The sequence below is a fragment of the Choloepus didactylus genome, chromosome 4, assembly GCF_015220235.1.
Source record: "Choloepus didactylus isolate mChoDid1 chromosome 4, mChoDid1.pri, whole genome shotgun sequence".
In the NCBI taxonomy this organism is placed as follows: Eukaryota; Metazoa; Chordata; class Mammalia; order Pilosa; family Megalonychidae; genus Choloepus; species Choloepus didactylus.
The window spans coordinates 47,759,668-47,783,818 of NC_051310.1; the positions used below are offsets into that span (position 1 = coordinate 47,759,668).

The 24,151-nt window shown below is 37.9% G+C and overlaps 1 protein-coding gene across 1 annotated transcript in view; it reads left to right on the forward strand.

Annotated features, from left to right (window-relative positions):
* Positions 1 to 24,151, forward strand: part of SGPP1 (sphingosine-1-phosphate phosphatase 1) — a 58,526-nt gene that overhangs the window by 14,276 nt on the left and 20,099 nt on the right. The window lies entirely within an intron of this gene.

Consider the following 24,151-nt stretch of genomic DNA (forward strand, 5'->3'; position numbering starts at 1 on the left):
ATTCATGTCTTTATTGAGATTCTCCTTTTGTTCATTTATTGTTTTCCTTCTTTCGGTTCTATCTCTGTGTTTTCTTTTAGCTCTTTGAGTATTTTGAAGATCAATTTGTATCCAGCTATTGATATGACAGACATTTCTTTGAATGCCAGTTGCTAATAAAAATAAGCAAACCAAAACAAAAAAACACCTTTTGCAGCCTTTGCAAATGGCTCTGTGTTGCTGGTGCTGTCCTTCAGAGTTTAGTTCTCCTACCAAGGAGATCATCCAGAGGTGAAAGTGTGGGGTCCTCCCTGTCTTTTCTGAGCATGAGTCTTGTCCTGGGCATGTGCTCATGGCCTTAGTAATTCCCTTGTCTACAGGGATCTGAATGCCCCCTCTATTCCTTTTCAAACTGATTTTCCCCCTCCTGGGTGCTCTGTTGTATATCTTGAAGGCAATAATTCCTTGCCCCAGGTTGCTTCCATTAGGTTGTTTTTTAACACTGCTTTATCTGTGAGAAAACTGCTTCTTGGATGGCAAGCCAGAGGTGAGTGTCTTGGTTCAGTCTTTCAGGCTGGCAGCCAGTAGATTCATTCCAACATATAGGCGCCTCAGTATGTGCTTGGGTTTACTCTTGAACAGAGCCAGGACCCACAGTGAGAGCACAGGCCCACTCCACACCTTGCTGTGGAGGGGCTGAGAAAAGGGTCAGCCAGGGCGCCACAAGCTTCTACTATGCTCTTAAGTTGTGTTTTCTTGATTCAGTGCTCAACCAGTTACTGAAATTCTTTAACCTTTTTCTGGGGCTCTGAGGATGATGACTCTGCGAGTTTTTGCTAGTCGTTGAGAGATTCTGTAGGGGAATAACATCCTGGAGCATCTTATGCCATTATTTTGGTCAACTGGAAGTCTGTTTATAAGATTTTTAATAGCTGTTTTAAGCTCTTTGTCTACTAATTCCAATATCTCTGTCATTTTTTTGTGTGTTACTGATTTTTCTACTGGTTTTGAATCATATTTTCTTGCTTCTTTACTTGGTAATTTTTTAATTGGGTTGAGATTTCATTGTATTCCTTTAAATAGTGTTGGTCTTTGTTCTGTTGTGCAGGAAAGTTATTTCTTGTTATTTTAATCCTTTTTAGCCATGTGTTTAGGTTTGTTAGGGTGGGTCCAGAATAACCACAGTTAAGAGCTAAATTAGAATCACTGTTAAGGTGATAACCTTCTGAACACTAGGCAATGCCCTTTCCACTCTGCCTGATGGGAAAACAAACTGTTCCCAGGCCTATGTGAGTTTTAGCAATTGTTTGGCCTAATACTTTCCAGTGGTTCTTTCCCCCTGCCTGGTGGAGCTTCATCCTCTGTTTGCACAGAATAATGCTTAGTCAGTGATTTGTCGTTGTTCCTCTTCATATATCCGGGGCTTGTTTTCTGTGCAGATTCTTCTCTCCATACTCTGTTCTGCAGATTATGTAGCTGCTTTGGTCTCTGGGACCCACCCTCACCTCCTATGTCCCCCATTCCCTCTCCATAAATCTGTGAGGTTGCTATACTCTGAGTTTCATCTGTGTTACAACCTGAAAACTGCCTTTACCTGCAACCTGGGATATACATAGTGCTCACCTCATTTGTTACCCTTTTCTCATGAATCATAGTCCTGTGCTCTCTGTTGTCCAATACCTGAAAACAGTTGTTCCATGTAATTCGCCCAGTTTTCTGGTTGTTTATAGTTGGAAGGCTGTTCTTACAGTAGTTAATCCTTCATGAGCAGAAACAGAAATCCTCTCCTGTATTTATTGATTTTTTTTGTTTTTTAATATATAATAACTTATTAACTTATAATTTACATTCCATATAATTCACCCATTTAAAGTGTACATTTCCATGGTGCTAGGAAAGTCTCAGACGCACTCAGCAGCCATCTCCCAGCCCTTGCCTACCCTGCTCCATTTCCCCTCGTCCTCATATGTATGCAGGTGTTTGTTATGTTTCCACTCTTGTGTGTTTGCCTGTAGGTGTTTGGTATGTCTCCATTTGTCCTTGTTTGCATGCAGCTGTTCAGTATGTTTCTATTTCTTGAGAGACCACAGGCAGCAAGGGAAGATGTTAAATCTTTAGCTGCTTCAGCTGCTAGCCAGGGCAAGAGGGTTGCTCACTGGCAGGGCCCTTCCCCCTGGAGTGTATAAAATTCCTGTCCTTAGGTAGTGCAGGTGTCTCTCATCTCCAGCGTGGTGTGCGCATGCTCAGCTGCCATCGACCAGTCCTGACCAGAGCAGTCGGCCTCCTTGGGGGACTGGCCACAGTGGAATCTTTGCCTCTGGTCTTTTAGACCTTTTGTGCTGTGTAAGTAGTAAAGCTGTCATTTGCTGGGAACCTCTGTTGAGCCTGAGCATGTGTTACCACAGCGCGCCATATAGCAACTTGCTCCACAAATGGTTTTAGCATATTCTCAGAATTGTGCAGTTGTCACTACAATTAAGTTTACAACGTTTTCATCACCCTCAAATGTAACTCGCACCCATAACGATTACTCCCATTTCCCCCCAAACCCTAAACAACTCTAGGCAACCACTAGTCTATTTTATATCTCTATAAATGTGCCTATTCTGGACATTTCATATTAATGGGCTCATACAATATATTATCTGTTGTGACTGGTTTCTTTTACATAGAATAATGTTTTTAAGGTTCATCCACATTTTAGCATATACTAGTACATTATTCCTTTTTCATTGATGAATAATATTCAATTTGTAGGATAAACCATATTTTATATGTTCTTCCTCAGTTGATGGACATTTGAGTTGTTTCTGCCTTTTGGCTATTATGAATACAATGCTGCTAGGAACATTCATGTACAAGTTTTTTTGTGAACATATGTTTTCATTTCTCTTTGGCTTGCTGTTCCAGTTTGCTGAAGCTTCTCTGAGGAAAGGCCGATGGCATCTGGGGTCCCTCTGTCACAGGGGAAGTCACATGGTAGAGTCTGCTGGGCCTCTCCTGGAGTTAGCTGCTGGTTTCTGTTGCTTTCTTCAAAATGTCTCTGGGCTTCTGTCTTAGCTCCTCTCCCTCAGCTCCTGTGCATCCTTGCTTGTTTCTCCTGGGGCATTTCTCTCTAAGCATCTGGGGGAGCTTCTCTGGCGCAAACTCTCGATTTCATCTCTTAGCTTCTCTCCTGGTTCTGGTTTCAACAGCTGTCTCAAAAATGTTCCTGGCGAGGCGGGGCAAGATGGCAGACTGGTGAGCTGTATGTTTTAGTTACTCCTCCAGGAAAGTAGGTAGAAAGCCAGGAACTGCGTGGACTGGACACCACAGAGCAATCTGACTTTGGGCATACTTCATACAACACTCATGAAAACGAGGAACTGCTGAGATCAGCGAAATCTGTAAGTTTTTGCGGCCAGGGGACCCACGCCCCTCCCTGCCAGGCTCAGTCCCGGGGGAGGAGGGGCTGTCAGCTCCGGGAAGGAGAAGGGAGAACTGCAGTGGCAGCCCTTATCGGAAACTCTTTCTACTGATTCAAACTCCAACCATAGATAGACTGAGACCAGACAACAGAGAATCTGAGAGCAGCCAGCCCAGCAGAGAGGAGACAGGCATAGAAAAAAAAACAACACGAAAAACTCCAAAATAAAAGCGGAGGATTTTTGGAGTTCTGGTGAACATAGAAAGGGGAAGGGCCCTGAGGCGCATATGCAAATTCCGAAGAAAAACTGATCTCTCTGCCCTGTGGACCTTTCCTTAATGGCCCTGGTTGCTTTGTCTCTTAGCATTTCAATAACCCATTAGATCTCTGAGGAGGGCCCGTTTTTTTTTTTGTTTGTTTGTTTTGTTTTGTTTTGTTTTTAATCCTTTTTTCTTTTTCTAAAACAATTACTCTAAGAAGCCCAATACAGAAAGCTTCAAAGACTTGCTTTTTTGGGCAGGTCAAGTCAAGAGCAGAACTAGGAGAGCTCTGAGACAAAACGCAATAATCCAGTGGCTGAGAAAATTCACTAAACACCACAACTTCCCAAGAAAAGGGGGGTGTCCGCTCACAGCCATCATCCTGGTGGACAGGAAACACTCCTGCACATCGCCAGCCCCATAGCCCAGAACTGCCCCAGACAGCCCAGTGTGACGGAAGTGCTTCAAATAACAGGCACACACCACAAAACTGGGCGTGGACATTAGCCTTCCCTGCAACCTCAGCTGATTGTCCCAGAGTTGGGAAGGTAGAGCAGTGTGAATTAACAAAGCCCCATTCAGCCATCACTTCAGCAGACTGGGAGCCTCCCTACACAGCCCAGCAGCCCAGAACTGCCCTGGGGGGACGGCACTCACCTGTGACATAGCACAGTCATCCCTCAACAGAGGACCCGGGGTGCACGGCCTGGAAGAGGGGCCCACTTGCAAGTCTCAGGAGCCATACGTCAATATCAAGGACTTGTGGGTCAGTGGCAGAGACAAACTGTGGTAGGACTGAACTGAAGGATTAGACTATTGCAGCAGCTTTAAAACTCTAGGATCACCAGGGAGATTTGATTGTTAGGGCCACCCCCCCTCCCTGACTGCCCAGAAAGACGCCCCATATACAGGGCAGGCAACACCAACTACACACGCAAGCTTGGTACACAAATTGGACCCCACAAGACTCACTCCCCCACTCACCAAAAAGGCTAAGCAGGGGAGAACTGGCTTGTGGAGAACAGGTGGCTCGTGGACGCCACCTGCTGGTTAGTTAGAGAAAGTGTACTACACAAAGCTGTAGATCTGATAAATTAGAGATAAGGACTTCAATTGGTCTACAAATCCTAAAAGAACCCTATCAAGTTCAGCAAATGCCACGAGGCCAAAAACAACAGAAAATTATAAAGCATATGAAAAAACCAGATGATATGGATAACCCAAGCCCAAGCACCCAAATCAAAAGACCAGAAGAGACACAGCACCTAGAGCAGCTACTCAAAGAACTAAAGATGAACAATGAGACCATAGTACGGGAGATAAAGGAAATCAAGAAGACCCTAGAAGAGCATAAAGAAGACATTGCAAGACTAAATAAAAAAATGGATGATCTTATGGAAATTAAAGAAACTGTTGACCAAATTAAAAAGATTCTGGACACTCATAGTACAAGACTAGAGGAAGTTGAACAACGAATCAGTGACCTGGAAGATGACAGAAGGGAAAATGAAAGCATAAAAGAAAGAATGGGGAAAAAAATTGAAAAAATCGAAATGGACCTCAGGGATATGATACATAATATGAAACGTCCAAATATAAGACTCATTGGTGTCCCAGAAGGGGAAGAAAAGGGTAAAGGTCTAGGAAGAGTATTCAAAGAAATTGTTGGGGAAAACTTCCCAAATCTTCTAAACAACATAAATACACAAATCATAAATGCTCAGCGAACTCCAAATAGAATAAATCCAAATAAACCCACTCCGAGACATATACTGATCACACTATCAAACACAGAAGAGAAGGAGCAAGTTCTGAAAGCAGCAAGAGAAAAGCAATTCACCACATACAAAGGAAACAGCATAAGACTAAGTAGTGACTACTCAGCAGCCACCATGGAGGCGAGAAGGCAGTGGCACGATATATTTAAAATTCTGAGTGAGAAAAATTTCCAGCCAAGAATACTTTATCCAGCAAAGCTCTCCTTCAAATTTGAGGGAGAGCTTAAATTTTTCACAGACAAAGAAATGCTGAGAGAATTTGCTAACAAGAGACCTGCCCTACTGGAGATACTCAAGGGAGCCCTACAGACAGAGAAACAAAGAAAGGACAGAGAGACTTGGAGAAAGGTTCAGTACTAAAGAGATTCGGTATGGGTACAATAAAGGATATTAATAGACAGAGGGGAAAAATATGACAAACATAAACCAAAGGATAAGATGGCTGATTCAAGAAATGCCTTCACTGTTATAACGTTGAATGTAAATGGATTAAACTCCCCAATTAAAAGATATAGATTCGCAGAATGGATCAAAAAAAATGAACCATCAATATGTTGCATACAAGAGACTCATCTTAGACACAGGGACACAAAGAAACTGAAAGTGAAAGGATGGAAAAAAATATTTCATGCAAGCTACAGCCAAAAGAAAGCAGGTGTAGCAATATTAATCTCAGATAAAATAGACTTTAAATGCAGGGATGTTTTGAGAGACAAAGAAGGCCACTACATACTAATAAAAGGGGCAATTCAGCAAGAAGAAATAACAATTGTAAATGTCTATGCACCCAATCAAGGTGCCACAAAATACATGAGAGAAACACTGGCAAAACTAAAGGAAGCAATTGATGTTTCCACAATAATTGTGGGAGACTTCAACACATCACTCTCTCCTATAGATAGATCAACCAGACAGAAGACCAATAAGGAAACTGAAAACCTAAACAATCTGATAAATGAATTAGATTTAACAGACATATACAGGACATTACATCCCAAATCACCAGGATACACATACTTTTCTAGTGCTCATGGAACTTTCTCCAGAATAGATCATATGCTGGGACATAAAACAAGCCTCAATAAATTTAAAAAGACTGAAATTATTCAAAGCACATTCTCTGACCACAATGGAATACAATTAGAAGTCAATAACCACCAGAGACTTAGAAAATTCACAAATACCTGGAGGTTAAACAACACACTCCTAAACAATCAGTGGGTTAAAGAAGAAATAGCAAGAGAAATTGCTAAATATATAGAGACGAATGAAAATGAGAACACAACATACCAAAACCTATGGGATGCAGCAAAAGCAGCGCTAAGGGGGAAATTTATAGCACTAAACGCATATATTAAAAAGGAAGAAAGAGCCAAAATCAAAGAACTAATGGATCAACTGAAGAAGCTAGAAAATGAACAGCAAACCAATCCTAAACCAAGTACAAGAAAAGAAATAACAAGGATTAAAGCAGAATTAAATGACATAGAGAACAAAAAAACAATAGAGAGGATAAATATCACCAAAAGTTGGTTCTTTGAGAAGATCAACAAGATTGACAAGCCCCTAGCTAGACTGACAAAATCAAAAAGAGAGAAGACCCATATAAACAAAATAATGAATGAAAAAGGTGACATAACTGCAGATCCTGAAGAAATTAAAAAAATTATAAGAGGATACTATGAACAACTGTATGGCAACAAACTGGATAATGTAGAGGAAATGGACAATTTCCTGGAAACATATGAACAACCTAGACTGACCAGAGAAGAAATAGAAGACCTCAACCAACCCATCACAAGCAAAGAGATCCAATCAGTCATCAAAAATCTTCCCACAAATAAATGCCCAGGGCCAGATGGCTTCACAGGGGAATTCTACCAAACTTTCCAGAAAGAACTGACACCAATCTTACTCAAACTCTTTCAAAACATTGAAGAAAATGGAACACTACCTAACTCATTTTATGAAGCTAACATCAATCTAATACCAAAACCAGGCAAAGATGTTACAAAAAAGGAAAACTACCGGCCAATCTCCCTAATGAATATAGATGCAAAAATCCTCAACAAAATACTTGCAAATCGAATCCAAAGACACATTAAAAAAATCATACACCATGACCAAGTGGGGTTCATTCCAGGCATGCAAGGATGGTTCAACATAAGAAAATCAATCAATGTATTACAACACATTAACAAGTCAAAAGGGAAAAATCAATTGATCATCTCAATAGATGCTGAAAAAGCATTTGACAAAATCCAACATCCGTTTTTGATAAAAACACTTCAAAAGATAGGAATTGAAGGAAACTTCCTCAACATGATAAAGAGCATATATGAAAAACCGACAGCCAGCATAGTACTCAATGGAGAGAGACTGAAAGCCTTCCCTCTAAGATCAGGAACAAGACAAGGATGCCCGCTATCACCACTGTTATTCAACATTGTGCTGGAAGTGCTAGCCAGGGCAATCCAGCAAGACAAAGAAATAAAAGGCATCCAAATTGGAAAAGAAGAAGTAAAACTGTCATTGTTTGCAGACGATATGATCTTATATCTAGAAAACCCTGAGAAGTCAACGATACACCTACTAGAGCTAATAAACAAATTTAGCAAAGTAGCGGGATACAAGATTAATGCACATAAGTCAGTAATGTTTCTATATGCTAGAAATGAACAAACTGAAGAGACACTCAAGAAAAAGATACCATTTTCAATAGCAACTAAAAAAATCAAGTACCTAGGAATAAACTTAACCAAAGATGTAAAAGACCTATACAAAGAAAACTACATAACTCTACTAAAAGAAATAGAAAGGGACCTTAAAAGATGGAAAAATATTCCATGTTCATGGATAGGAAGGCTAAATGTCATTAAGATGGCAATTCTACCCAAACTCATCTACAGATTCAATGCAATCCCAATCAAAATTCCAACAACCTACTTTGCAGACTTGGAAAAGCTAGTTATCAAATTTATTTGGAAAAGGAAGATGCCTCGAATTGCTGAAGACACTCTAAAAAAGAAAAACGAAGTGGGAGGACTTACACTCCGTGTCGTTGAAGCTTATTATAAAGCCACAGTTGCCAAAACAGCATGGTACTGGCACAAAGATAGACATATAGATCAATGGAATCGAATTGAGAATTCGGAGATAGACCCTCAGATCTATGGCCGACTGATCTTTGATAAGGCCCCCAAAGTCACTGAACTGAGTCATAATGGTCTTTTCAACAAATGGGGCTGGGAGAGTTGGATATCCATATCCAAAAGAATGAAAGAGGACCCCTACCTCACCCCCTACACAAAAATTAACTCAAAATGGACCAAAGATCTCAATATAAAAGAAAGTACCATAAAACTCCTAGAAGATAATGTAGGAAAACATCTTCAAGACCTTGTATTAGGCGGCCACTTCCTAGACTTTACACCCAAAGCACAAGCAACAAAAGAGAAAATAGATAAATGGGAACTTCTCAAGCTTAGAAGTTTCTGCACCTCAAAGGAATTTCTCAAAAAGGTAAAGAGGCAGCCAACTCAATGGGAAAAAATTTTTGGAAACCATGTATCTGACAAAAGACTGATATCTTGCATATATAAAGAAATCCTACAACCCAATGACAATAGTACAGTCGGCCCAATTATAAAATGGGCAAAAGATATGAAAAGACAGTTCTCTGAAGAGGAAATACAAATGGCCAAGAAACACATGAAAAAATGTTCAGCTTCACTAGCTATTAGAGAGATGCAAATTAAGACCACAATGAGATACCATCTAACACCGGTTAGAATGGCTGCCATTAAACAAACAGGAAACTACAAATGCTGGAGGGGATGTGGAGAAATTGGAACTCTTATTCACTGTTGGTGGGACTGTATAATGGTTCAGCCACTCTGGAAGTCAGTCTGGCAGTTCCTTAGAAAACTAGATATAGAGCTACCATTCGATCCAGCGATTGCACTTCTCGGTATATACCCGGAAGATCGGAAAGCAGTGACACAAACAGATATCTGCACGCCAATGTTCATAGCAGCATTATTCACAATTGCCAAAAGATGGAAACAACCCAAATGTCCTTCAACAGATGAGTGGATAAATAAAATGTGGTATATACACACGATGGAATACTACGCGGCAGTAAGAAGGAACGATCTCGTCAAACATATGACAACATGGATGAACCTTGAAGACATAATGCTAAACGAAATAAGCCAGGCACAAAAAGAGAAATATTATATGCTACCACTAATGTGAACTTTGAAAAATATAAAACAAATGGCTTATAATGTAGAATGTAGGGGAACTAGCAATAGAGAGCAATTAAGGAAGGGGGAACAATAATCCAAGAAGAACAGATAAGCTATTTAACGTTCTGGGAATGCCCAGGAATGACTATGGTCTGTTAATTTCTGATGGATATAGTACGAGCAAGTTCACAGAAATGTTGCTATATTAGGTAACTTTCTTGGGGTAAAGTAGGAACATGTTGGAAGTTAAGCAGTTATCTTAGGTTAGTTGTCTTTTTCTTACTCCCTTGTTATGGTCTCTTTAAAATGTTCTTTTATCATATGTTTGTTTTCTTTTTAACTTTTTTTTCATACAGTTGATTTAAAAAAGAAGGGAAAGTTAAAAAAAAAAAAAAAAAACAAGGAAAAAAAAAAAGATGCAGTGCCCCCTTGAGGAGCCTGTGGAGAATGCAGGGGTATTCGCCTACCCCACCTCCATGGTTGCTAACATGACCACAGACATAGGGGACTGGTGGTTTGATGTGTTGAGCCCTCTACCACAGGTTTTACCCTTGGGAAGACAGTTGCTGCAAAGGAGAGGCTAGGCCTCCCTATGGTTTGTGCCTAAGAGCCTCCTCCCGAATGCCTCTTTGTTGCTCAGATGTGGCCCTGTCTCTCTAGCTAAGCCAACTTGAAAGGTGAAATCACTGCCCTCCCCCCTACGTGGGATCAGACACCCAGGGGAGTGAATCTCCCTGGCAACGTGGAATATGACTCCCGGGGAGGAATGTAGACCTGGCATCGTGGGACGGAGAACATCTCCTTGACCAAAAGGGGGATGTGAAAGGAAATGAAGTAAGCTTCAGTGGCAGAGAGAATCCAAAAGGAGCCGAGAGGTCACTCTGGTGGGCACTCTTACGCACACTTTAGACAACCCTTTTTAGGTTCCAAAGAATTGGGGTAGCTGGTGGTGGATACCTGAAACTATCAAACTACAACCCAGAACCCATGAATCTCAAAGACAGTTGTATAAAAATGTAGCTTATGAGGGGTGTCAAGGGGATTGGGAAAGCCATAAGGACCACACTCCACTTTGTCTAGTTTATGGATGGATGAGTAGAAAAATAGGGGAAGGAAACAAACAGACAAAGGTACCCAGTGTTCTTTTTTACTTCAATTGCTCTTTTTCACTCTAATTATTATTCTTGTTATTCTTGTGTGTGTGCTAATGAAGGTGTCAGGGATTGATTTGGGTGATGAATGTACAACTATGTTATGGTACTGTGAACAATCGAAAGTACGATTTGTTTTGTATGACTGCGTGGTATATGAATATATCTCAATAAAATGAAGATTTAAAAAAAAAAAAAAAAAAGACATAATGCTGAGCAAAATAAGCCAGGCACAAAAAGAGAGATATTGTATGTTACCACTAATGTGAATTCTGTGAAAAATGTACAATGTTTTATACTGTAGAATGTAGGGGACCTAGAGATACCAATTAGTGGAGGGGGAATGATAATCTAATAAGAACAGATAAACTATGGAGGGTAATCTCAATGTTATGGGAATGCTCAGGAATGATTATGGTTTGTAAACTTTCTTGGATATAGTAAGATCATGTTGGAAGCAATAGAGTTATTTCAGGTTTTTTTTTTCTCTTATTCCTTTGTTTTCTTAGGGGTTGTTAATTTTCTTGGGGTATGGTAGGAACATATTGGAAGCAAAGTAGTTATTTTAGGTTATTTGTTTTCCTTAATCCATTGCTTTGTTTGAAATGTTGTGGGGTTTTTTTGGTTGTTGTTTGCCTGTTTGTTTTTAATTTTTTGATAAACAAAGTTAAAAAATTAAAAAAAAATCAGTAGAAAAATGGGAGTAAAAACTAAATGACAAATAGGGTGGGATGGGGGGATGGTTTGGGTATTCTCTTTTCACTTTTATGTTTTATTCTTATTCTGATTCTTTCTGATGTAAGGAAAATGTTCAGAAATAGATTGTGGTGATGAACACATAACTATATGATCATACTGTGAACAGTTGATTGTATACCATGGATGACTGTATGGTTTGTGAATATATTTCAATAAAACTGAATTAAAAAAAAAAATGTTCCTGGCATTTTATCACAAAGCATTTCTGAGCTCTTGTCAAAATGTCTCTGCCTTGAGCTTGGGCAAGATGGTGGCATAGAGAGGAGTAGAAGCTAAGTAGTCCCCCTGGAACAACTAAAAAAAATAGAAACAACTAGTAAATAATCCAGAATAACTGCGGGGGGACAAACAAGACCATCCACTCATCATACACCAACCTGAATTGGGAGGAATGCCCAAGATGACAGCATAAAATCTGTAAGCAAAACCTGCGGATCCAAGTCGTGAGACCCCCTCACCCATAGCCCAAGCTGCAAAACCTCGTGGTGCCACAGAGAAGCTCTCTCCCAGCAAGCGAGTATAGCTCAGCTGAACTCCAACTGGGGTTTTAAGTAGCAAGTGTGAACTGCTCACTACAGGTACACATCCCCAAAAAACAGACAGAGGCTTTGGGTGATGACTGACCTTGGAGAGCCAGAGGATTGCCTTGGACTAGGTCTGAAGGGGACTATCTGTTTCTTTTTTGGCTCAGTGGAGAAAGCCCCAGTCATTTTAAGTTTCCAGGGCTGTTACTCAGAGAAGGGTGGAGACAGCACAAGCAGAGAGCGAGACCATTGAAATGCTAATGGCCTCCATCTGGGAGCTCTGTCTTCTCTAGGAGGAAAGGGGTGGGGCCCTTTCCATTCAGAACCAGACCCCAGAGCCTGGGGGAACAAGGCCATACCTCCTCACACCAGTCAAGAATTATAGGCTAACAGGCATCACCTGCTGGGCAGAAAAGCACAGTGACCTGAGGCATCAAAGGGTGGAGCAATTTTCTAAGACACACCCGCAGGGAAACCAGATACTGAATATTTCTTCCCTCTGGGACCTGAGCCTGTTCTGGTCTGGGAAAACCTGATTTCGATAACCAAGGAAACCATGCTAGAGAACAGAAAATTACAACCTACACTAAGAAAAACAAAGTTATGGCCCAGTCAAAGGAACAAACATACACTTCAGCTGAGATACAGGAATTTAAACAACTAATGCTAAATCAATTCAAAAAGTTTAGAGAAGATATTGCAAAAGAGATAGAGGCTGTAAAGAAAACACTGGGCATACATAAGGCAGAAATTGAAAGTTCAAAAAAACTAGTAGAATCTATGGAAATGAAAGGCACAACACAAGAGATGAAAGACACAATGGAAACATACAACAGCAGATCTCAAGAGGCAGAAGAAAACACTCAGGAGCTGGAGAACAAAACACCTGAAAGCCTACACGCAAAGGAGCAGATGGAGGAAAGAATGAAAAAATATGAGCAACGTCTCCGGGAACTTAAGGATGGAACAAAATACAATAATGTACATATCTTTGGTGTCCCGAAGGAGAAGAGAAGGGAAAAGAGGCAGAAGCAATAATAGAGGAAATAATTAATGAAAATTTCCCATCTCTTATGAAAGACATAAAATTACAGATTCAAGAAGCGCAGCGTACTCCAAACAGAAGAGATCTGAATAGGCCTACGCCAAGACACTTGATAATCAGATTATCAAATGTCAAAGACAAAGAGAGAATCCTGAAGGCAGCAAGAGAAAAGCAATCCATTACATACAAAGGAAGCTTAATAAGACTATGTGCGGATCTCTCAGCAGAAACCATGGAGGCAAGAAGGAAGTGGTGTGATATATTTAAGATACTGAAAGAGAAAAACTGCCAACCAAGAATCCTATATCCAGCAAAGCTGTCCTTCAAATATGAGGGAGAGCTCAAAATATTTTCTGACAGACAGACAATGAGAGACTTTGTGAACAAGACACCCGCCCTACAGGAAATACTAAAGGGAGCACTGCAGAGTGATAGAAGACAGGAGTGTGTGGTTTGGAACACAATATTGGGAGATGGTAGCACAACAATGTAAGTACACTGAACAAAGATAACTATGAATATGGTTGAGAGAGGAAGGTTGGGAGCATGTGAGACACCAGAAGAAAGGAGGAAAGATAAAAACTGGGACTGTATAATTTGATGAAATCTAGAGTGTTCAACAATTGTGATAAAATGTGCAAATATGTTCTTTTACGAGGGAGAACAAGCAAATGTCAACCTTGCAAGGTGTTAAAAATGGGGAGGCATTGGGGGAGGGATGCAATCAGCATAAACTAGAGACTGTAACTAATAGAATCATTGTATTATGCTTCCTTTAACATAACAAAGGTGATATATCAAGGTATGTGCAGGTAAGAGGAGGGGATAGGGGAAGCAAGTTAGACGCTTAACATTGGTGGTATTGTCTGATTCTTTATTCTACTTTGATTTAAGGTTATTTTTCCTTTTGCTGCTTCCTATCTGTCATTTTTTTGTTTCCTCTTTCTTTTGCCTCTCTACCTTCTTTGACTCTCCCTCCTGCCTTGTGGAAGAAATGTAGATGCCCTTATATAGATAGTGGTGAAGGTGGTGAACACATAAATATATGACCATACAGAGAACCATAGATTATTTACTTAGGATGGAATGTATGGTGAGTGAACAAAACCATATAAAAAAAAAAATAGGTTGATGACAAAACCTTGAGGGCAATATACTGAGTGAAATAAGCCAGACACATAAGGACAATTATTGCAGGGTCTCACTGATAGGAACTAATTATAATATGTAAACTCATAGACATGAAATATAAGGTACCAAGATATAGGACGAGGCTTAAGAATGGGGAGTGGTTGCTTAGTATGAGCAGAATGTTCAACTAGGATGAACTTAAATATTTGGAAATGAACAGACATGTTGGTAGCAAGATGTGAGAATAACTAACAGTGCCGAATGGTGTGTGAATGAGGTGGAAAGGGGAAGCTCAGAGTCATATATGTCACCAGAAGGAAAGTTGGAGGTCAAAAGATGGGAATGTAGAAAACTGAATCCTATGGTGGACAATGTCCATGATCAACTGTACAAATACTAGAAATCGCTTCCGTGAACCAGAACAAATGTATGACAATATGATTAGAAAATTATAGAGGGGCATATAGGGAAGAAATATATACCTATTGCAAACTATATACTACAGTTAGTAGTATTTCAACATTTTTTTATGAACAGTAACAAATGTACTATACCAACACTATGAGTCAACAATTGAGGGAGGTTGGTTAGGGAAAGGGGAGGATTTGAATTTCCTTCTTTTTTCTTTTTTCATCTTTCACTTTATTTCTTGTCTGGAGTAATGAAAAGTTTCTAAAAATTGAACAAAAATTAAATGTGGTGATGGATGCACAGCTGTATGAGGGTACCCAGGGTCAAGTGATTGTACACTTTGAAGATCTTTGGATAATTGTATGGTATCTGAACAATACCAGTAAAAATTAGAAAGGAAAAAAAAAATGCATTAACTTGAACTGCAACCCAGTACCCTTTATTCTTAAAGACGACTATATAACGGTATAGCTTACACTGTGTGACTGTGGCATTGTGAAAACCTTGTGGCTCCCACTCCCTTTATCTAGTGTATGAGGAGGAAAAGCGAATGAATAATAGGGAGGGGTGGGGAGTATGGGATGCTTTGGGTGTTCTTTTTTACTTTAATTTTTCTTATTCTTTTTTGTGTGTGGTAACGAAAATGTTCAAAAATTGATTGTGGTGATGAATGCAAAACTATGTGATGATGATACTGTGAACAATGATTATACACTGCACATGATTGTATGGTTTGTGAATATATCTCAATAAAATTGAATTTAAAAGGTGAAAAAAAAATGTCTCTGCCTTTTATCCTCTCATAGAGGATGCCAGTAAACTAATTGAGACCTACCTTGAATGGGTGGGTCACATCTCCATGGAAATAATCTAATCAAAAGGTCCCACCCACAGTAGTCTGCACCCACAAGATTGGATTAAAAGAATATGGCTTTCTGGGGTACATAATAGATTCAAACCAACACAGTTACTGGTTTTTTTGAAGCCTTTTTTATTGTGTTTAAACGAGCCTTTTTAAAGTCGTATGATTTGGAGATGTGTTTTCCTAAGTTGTTTTTTTTCTTCTGATTTTATGATGTTTTCTGCCAAGCAGAAATTTTTCCTTTTAATGTGTTACTCTTTTCTTTCATGGTTTCTTGATTTCTTGATTTCTTTATTTAGAATGGTTTTCTACCATGGTTTCATATAGTGGTTTTATAGTTTCCTATTTTATGCTTAGATCTTTGAACATCTTTTGGTTTGAGGGAGTACCCAATAATTTGTTGAATAATCTATTTTCCCCTACTTATTCAAACTGTCACTTTTATAATATAAGAATAAGTACATATTTGGATCTATTTAAATATTTTGATTTAGAATTTATGTCTGATAATTATGAGTTCTATAGTATCATATTTCTTTTATCTTTATTTTTTCAGAATTATCATTGCTGTTCTTGTTTATTTTTCTATATGTACTTTAGATTTAGTTTGGTTCCAAAAGAAAAATCCTTTTGTTATTTTTTTAATTGGAAAGATAAGATTACTTTCACATTTAAGTCTTTAATCTACCTTTAGTTAATTTTGTACATGTTCTAGGATTTGAATCCCTTTGATTTTTCCATATGGATAATTAATTGACCAAATACCATTTTTTGAATAGTTTATCCTTTTTCCACTTGTCTATAATGTCATCTTTGTCACCTCTGTGTCTGATTCTGTTTCATGGGTCTATTTGTCTATCTCTGTATCAATACAGATACAAATATCTAAATTGCTTTAACTGGTTTAGAGTGGCTCTTGATACCTATTAATGCAAGTTCCCTACTATGTTCTTTAAGAGTGTCTTAGCTATTTTTGGATCTTTGCCTTCAATATGCATTTTAGAATCATTTCTTTAATTTTCATTAAAAACCCTGTCTTAACTGCAATGAATTTATAAATTAATTTGGAGAGAATTGATAGCCTTACAGTATTAAGTCTTCTTATCTACGAATATGGTCAGTGTACTTATTAATTTAGATTTTCTTAAATGCTTCTCAAGGAAGCTTTGTAATTTTCTCCATACAAGTTAGGCATATCTTTTTTGTTGTATTTATTTCTAGTTACTATTTCTAGAAATAGTTCTAGTCTATTTATATTTTTCATCCCTATTTTAATGATATATTGTTAGAATTCAAATGTTTTAATTTTCTGTGGCTAGAATATAGAAAAGCACTGGAGTTTTGTACATTGACACATATACAACAACCACTTGAAAACCTCCCATTAATAATTTTTATGTAGATTCTTATGTGTTCTTTACAGAGAAAATCATGTGAACTGAGAATAATAAGTATAGTTCTTCCTTTGCAACTGTACATTTTGTTTCTTTTTCTTGTTGACTAAAAAGCTTTAATCAACAGAGTGACATTCAATTCAACAAATATAATTTTTTAGATTCTAGTAAGTAATATGCTTAGGCACTATGGTTTGCCTACAGCTATCGGGGTGAATAAAACAAACATGGTCTGTTTCCTCAAAGAGATTGGGTTGGTGTTTTAGGAAGATACTTCTGACTATAGTATGGAAAATGGACAAGAGGGAATAAAGGCTGGAGGCAGGGAGACCAAACCAGGTAGGAGGATATTATCCACTAGACCGAGTGAGAGATGACAGGAACCTCCAGAGTCAGCAAACAACAGCCTGCTGCCTGCTTTTATATGATCCATGAACAAAGACTGGTTTCTACATTTTTAAATAGTTGAAAAATAGTCAAGAGAAGAATAATATTTTGTGGCATGTGAAAATTATATAAAATTCAAAATCTTAATGTCCATACATAAAGTTTTATTGGAACATAGCCATGCCCATTCATTTACATATTGTCTGTGGCTGCTTTTTTGCTACATTAGTAGAGTTGATTAGTTGTGACATAGATTGTAGTCCTCAAAGCCTAAGACACTTACTGTATGGCTCTTTACAGAAAAACTTTGGCAACCCCTGACCTAGATAGTGTCGGTGGCAGTAGAGAGCAAAAATTGGATGAATTTGAGAGATGTTACGAAATAGGATTGACAAGACATGGTGATTAATTGAATATGGAAGCAAAGAGAGGAAAAGAGGACTAAAGGATTATTCCCACGTTTCCTTTTGGGAAAGCTGAGACATAGGAGTTTGATTTACAGAAAATACTTGAAGTAGGTCAGATTTGGGGAGGGGCATGGAGAGAATGCTAGGTCAACATAATTTTTGGTATGTTAAGTTTGAGGTGCCTGTAAGACATCCACCTGGAGCTATCCAGGAGACAGTCCTGTACATGAAAGAGATCTGGGCAGGTTTTGGGTCATCAGCACCTAGACGTGGATGGAAGCAATGAAAGTGGATGATAGTGTCCAGAGAGAGTACACACAGTGAGAGGAACAGAGGGCCTATGAAAAAAATCATTTAAAGACATCAAAATTTAAGTGATGGGTGGAGTACAATGAACCTGTAACAGAATCTGACAGGTAGCAATTTGAGAGGTAGGAAAGTATCTTAGGGATGTCCAACTAAGGCTGTTTTTTTTGTTTTGTTTTGTTTTTGTTTTTTTTTCCTTTGCAGGGTTTGGGGGAGTGGAAGAAGAGGAAGGGATTCTAGAACAGAAATCCACTTGAAGTAGCTTAAGCAACAACAACAAAAAAGTAAATTTATGTGATGGCTAGGGGATTATGAAAGCCAAGGAGCCAAGGGCAAGAAAGTGCTGCCAGGCCTCCTAAAGAATTGGAGCCAGACTCTGGACTGCTGTCAGACTGAGTCACGATGTCTACCTTGCTTCTTGCTATTGAATAGTTATTGCTGACAGGGCAGCGCAGGAATGAAACACGGACACAAAATATAAAGTTCTGGGAGCAGGGGACTCAGAGCCTTGAAGGCAAAAAGCACCTCTGCTTGCTTCACAGCATATTTATTAGCTTCACTTTCTCACAGAAAATAGGGGAGTTACTAACAGGCTAGGGAAAGCAAGATAGGGAAGTTAGCAAAACAGGGAAGTCAAGGACAGACCATCCAAGACTTGCGTGCTTCTGGTGTCAACAATGCGGGTGCTACGGAAGTCAAGGACGCATTCCCAGCTCAGGCTATTTTCCCACAAATGGTCTCTAATTTCTGCTTTTTAATTCTCTTTCTCTCTGCTTGGGTGTGTACACATCTTCCTCACTCCTAGTTCTACATAATTTCCGAGTTCAAGCACACACCAGGGACTGATTTTATTTCTGTTGTACTTTATCAAATTACTTAGGAAAAGAATCTGATTGTTGCAGCACAGTCCATGGATTTGCTGCCCCTGGGCCAAGTGTCTGCCATGATCCAGTTAGCTGTGGCCAAGGGAGCAGGTCAGTATGTGAACGTGTCTCCAGGGCCATACTGCTGTGCCCCGGTGGGGAGATTTGCAGAAGAGAGGGCTGTTGGTTGGACAGGGTCATAAAAAGGATACGCTAGAAAGGGAAACCAGAAGTGAAAGAGAAAGGGAGGTGTTTCTAGAAAAGGAAAGTAGTTAACATTGTTAAATGCTCCTGAGAGGAGAAACAAGGTAAATGCTGAAACTTTTAGAAGACTTGTAAAAGTGAATAGGAAAAAACTACTGTAACATTTTATTGTATTTCCTCACAATTTGAAAATAATTGGGACTATATTGTATGAGTTTATTCTTTTTTTGATTTAATGTTGTCATGTAAATTTTCACATCAGTAAATATTCCAAGAACACATTTTTAATGACTAATATTTTCATATTACTGCAAAACAGTTTTATACTGGATTGTTGTTCCTATAGATGATGGTCTCCTCATTTATGGATGAGGAAACTGAGGAGCAAAAGAATTATGTAACTAATCCATGGTCTCAAAATTAAGGAAGTTGACATCTTTTGGGGATTCTGCCCAGCTCACAACCCTCTAATACTCCTTCACCTATAAGGCAGCCATATGCTCTCTTGGTGAGTGTGTCTCTTAAGAATTGAGAATAGGTGCACAGTCTGGGCTAGTTTCCTCAATGAAGAAGTAAATTCGGAAGCTTTCATCTCCCATGTGAATTGAAGAGCAGAGAAGCTGGTCTGCAGAAAAAGAAAAATGAAGCAGATGTGTAGAAAGAAATATAGGCAAGAGATAGTCCTTTGACCATCCAGTTTACAGTTATAGTTTCTTACGAAAGCTTAGCTTCATTCTACCTTAAGGTTCTGTGAGACACATTTGCCCTTCTTTCTTTCTTTTTTTTTTCCAAACTTAAGATAGTTCAAGTTGGTTTCTATTATTTACATCTTTAAATTCTTAATAAATGCATGTAGTACATGGCTACAGCCAGCTCTGTCTAGCTCTAAAAATCCAAAATTTTAACTACTGCATTATAATTAGCATTGATTTATTCATTTTGTATATTATAAGTGATTTTACAGGAAACATTTTTGTATAGGAATCCTTGCCCACATTTCTATCTCTTTAGTATAGAATTATAGGACAGTGATTACTTGGTCAAGGTAATAAGGTATATAAATATTTAAACCTCTTTTGTGTATTGACAAAATACCTTCCAGAAAGGTTATAATGTATTTTCATTCCACTAGCAATGTGTGAGAACAAGGCATGTATATCTTTAATGTGTCATTCTTCTCACCTGTTGTTTATATATATGCTATCAATTCTTAAAATATAAATTAGAACATTTTTCCTGGTGCCTGCTGTTGCCCCATATTTAAGTTACTTTGAAATTTTTAAATTCCTGTGAAAGACAGTTTTTGTAATTTCTTTAATTCCAAATTATTTTATTGACTTTATCCTAACTTCAATTAATATGAACAGAAAATGCCCCAATATGTAAAATCTGATTATGTTTGATAAACAGTTGAAGAAATCATATCAGGAAGAATAAAACTGGTAGAGATTCATATTCCCTGTCCGTTGGTCCTCAGTTGTTAGATTTTGTGTGCTATCGGACCAAAAAGCTGACAGCCTTGCTAGGATGAAGCTTGTGAGATTTTTGATGAAATTGAGTTATGAAACTGTAACAGTTGTTACGGTTCTTTCTCGTGCTTTTAGAAACTGAAGTCCCTTGGATCAGGGTCTACAATTGATTCTCCTTCCCTGAGTTTTACTTCATGGAGACTTGGAGACTTGGGTACTTGGTAAAAAAATGATAGTCATCTTCTAAATCAGAAGTCAGTGATTTTGTTTGTTTTATAATGGGTTTTCAATAGAATAGTTTTAAGTTTCCCTGAGTTGAAACTGCAGATAATACCTAGTTGCTTATCAGTTGTGACCAGTGTTAAGACCTCATGTTAATTTGGAGTGTACCTGTTAGTGGCTTTATCAAATACTTTTACAAGGAATCTTTTAAGAACAAAATGAAAGAAGCCTACTTTATTTTATAGCAAAACTAGATTCTTTTCAATCACAAATAAGAAATTAAAAAAATTTTAATTGAATAAGTTTGACAAAAACTGTATACACAGGCTTTTTACTGTTTTTATCAAGCTTACTACTGTTTCTGTACTAAGAAAGCAAGCTAACTTTGAGGATGTGGGGGAGCTAAATCTTTATTTTCATTTAATTATGCATTGTTGGCTTTTTTTTTTTTTAATGAGAAGAAAATTTACTGCAAGGATTGTTACCTGAAAATACAATTACTTAATTTGAGAGATGGCAAGAGCACTGTGTGTGCATACACACATGTGTGTATTTTAAGGAAGTTACTATGAATCTGGGAGATATATATATATATATATATATATATATATATATTTTTTTTTTTTTTTTTTAAAGTATCTTGCTCATGTCCTGAAGATAATTCCACAGTTGACATGTTTTTTCTCTTCCTAAGTCATTGAAACTGTCCCATGGTGCTTAGCTGTTTTATCACAAGTTATCTGCCAGTGGTTAGACAGTTTTATCACAAGTCCTATGATCCAAAAAAAGGGGGTGGTGGTGGTATATGAAATCCATGATGATTAAGGCAACTTTATATGAATATTTTTTAGTGGTAGATATATTAAACTTGAACCCACATGACATGACAAGCCACAATCAATATGTAATTTTCCTCTATACCTTTTGTAAATTAAGACATTGAGGGAATAAATTCATTCCCCCCCCCCACACACACACAAACAGTTTGGTAGAAAAACTGAAGAAAATGCTTAGATAAGTTTTCCAGTGCAATAGGATGTGCAATGAAAAGATTAGATTGTGGTATGAAGTTAAAACCACATAGGAAGTCAGTAATTTGTTTTCAGTTTGGTGAATTTTTATTCATTGGAAAATAATGTAAAGTACTTGTAATTTTTCCTTGCATTCTTTTTGATAAGTGCTAAGCATTTAATTTTAGTAAAAATATTATTAGAGGAAATAGATAAATTTAATAGTTAAAACTCAGATTCTTTAAGAAAAATGAAATAGGAGCTAGGAACTCCTATCAAACTTAAAATTGCTACTTATTTTGGAGTGATGAAAGGGAAAAACATAGCTGATATTCCTTCAAATGCCTTGCATTCCACCAAAGTAGATGTGATTTTTTAAATATTGCATAGATTTGTGGAGATTTATCACCATCTAAAAAATGTATTTTTCCTAAAGCAATTAAATTTGCTAATATTTGGGTTTGTGTCATCATATTATTTCTTGCCCAAACAAGCAGAATTGTACATTTGCCATATTATAGTTTTTGATAAATAAGGTTTTTCTGTGGCCTTACATCATTGCACCTTTGACAGAGAACATCCTTTCCTTCAAAAATCTCATGGGGAAGAAAAGGATGATATTAGTTCTGTGTTTAGACTAGCTATAGGTAAAATAATAAGCATGATAAATTGGAAAAGGCATTAGAATATGCCACTTGACTATAATACTAAATACAATTTAACATCATTGGGTCTGTTTCTTTATCTGTAAATATGGAGGTGGGGGGGGCTAGAATTAAAATCTTCACGATCCCTTCTACCTCTAATTAAGTGAAATTAGTACCTAGGCTCCATTCTAAGAAACACTTAAATGAAAAGTATTTGAGAGACACTGTGTTTGATCCTAAGGATACAAGGTATTAATCAAACACAGTTTGAAGAACTTTATACCCGAGAGGAAGCATAGAATAATGGCTAAGAGCTCAGACACTGGAATCAGACTTTCTGGATTTGAATCCCGGCTCTGTGACTTAATACTGGATGGTCTTGGGCAAGTCACTTGACCTCTCTGTGCCTCTGTTTCATTTATAAAATGAGGTAAATTATAGTACCTATCTCATAAGGTTGTTCTGAGGTTTGAGTGAGTTGATATTTGTAAAACTCTTAGAATATTGTCTGGTACATAATAAGTTATATGTTGAATAAAATTATTTAATCTTTATAGAACAAATCCACATTCATTTCTCCCAATGCTACCTAGAATTGTATTTAGGCTTTTAAATCTAACCAGATTAATGGTCAGGAATAAAGGATTCGGTTAGGTAGGAATTGAGAGAAGTGGAGAGTGAGAATGAAGTGGTGGAGGACAGTACAAAAATACGTATCAGAAGTGAAAGAAAGGTTGGTGAGATTGCTGTGGCAGAGCAAAGTGGGGAGAGAGAGTCCCCCCTAGTTCTAGTTTTGACTTTCTTTAAAATAGAAACTAGGGCTCTTATACAACTTGCTAAATTTGCCACTGTGGAAAAGACAGAATTTGAGATTTCCATTATAATGCCTTTTGCATTTTCAGAATTACTGTACTTGATTGGCCTTCCTCCAGTCCCTCTCCCAAGTGCTGCTCCAGAAGAGCTGTTGTCACCACAGATTAGATTTGCTCCCAACCCTGGATTCTTCAATAGAGATTTAAAATAAACACTAAACACCGGAGATGTTTTCTAGGGCCTTGTCGAAAGAGACCATTAGATAAAAAAAATACTTTGATATGTAAGGAAGGGCTATTGGTGCATTGGAAAGCACCTAGAAGTCTGCATTTACTGTTTCTGTTTGCTTGAGAAACAACCAGAAATTTTTTGTACATTTAAGCTACCTGCAAAGCTCTGTCCTACTTGCACCTCTAAAATGATATAAGATACAACATGTAGCCCTTCTCTTTATTTCCCCAAAAAACATTTCCTTGAAATAGGAATTGGTAAGTGGATACCATTTTGCTAACATAAGACCAAATCAGCTGGTATGGTAATAAATGGTTCTTTATTGTGGTTTGTGGTGTAAAATACATTTAAAATTATAATTAATATTTATATGGTGAGATCTATTCCTAAATTGTTACTTTGTGACTTAGAGTTTGAAAGAGAAGCAGTAACTAAACTGCTGTCAGTTGTAAGTAGGTCAAAACTATAGACTAAGATTAGAGGTGAAAATGATTTGTTTGCACTTTTCTCATTATTGTGTATATTACATGACTAGTTTTTGTTTTATTTATTTTAACCCATATATTATTCTGCATTAGCCTAACTATGTGGAAAGAACCATAGAGGAAAAAATGCAATTGTGATTGAGCTTTTTTTGTTGTT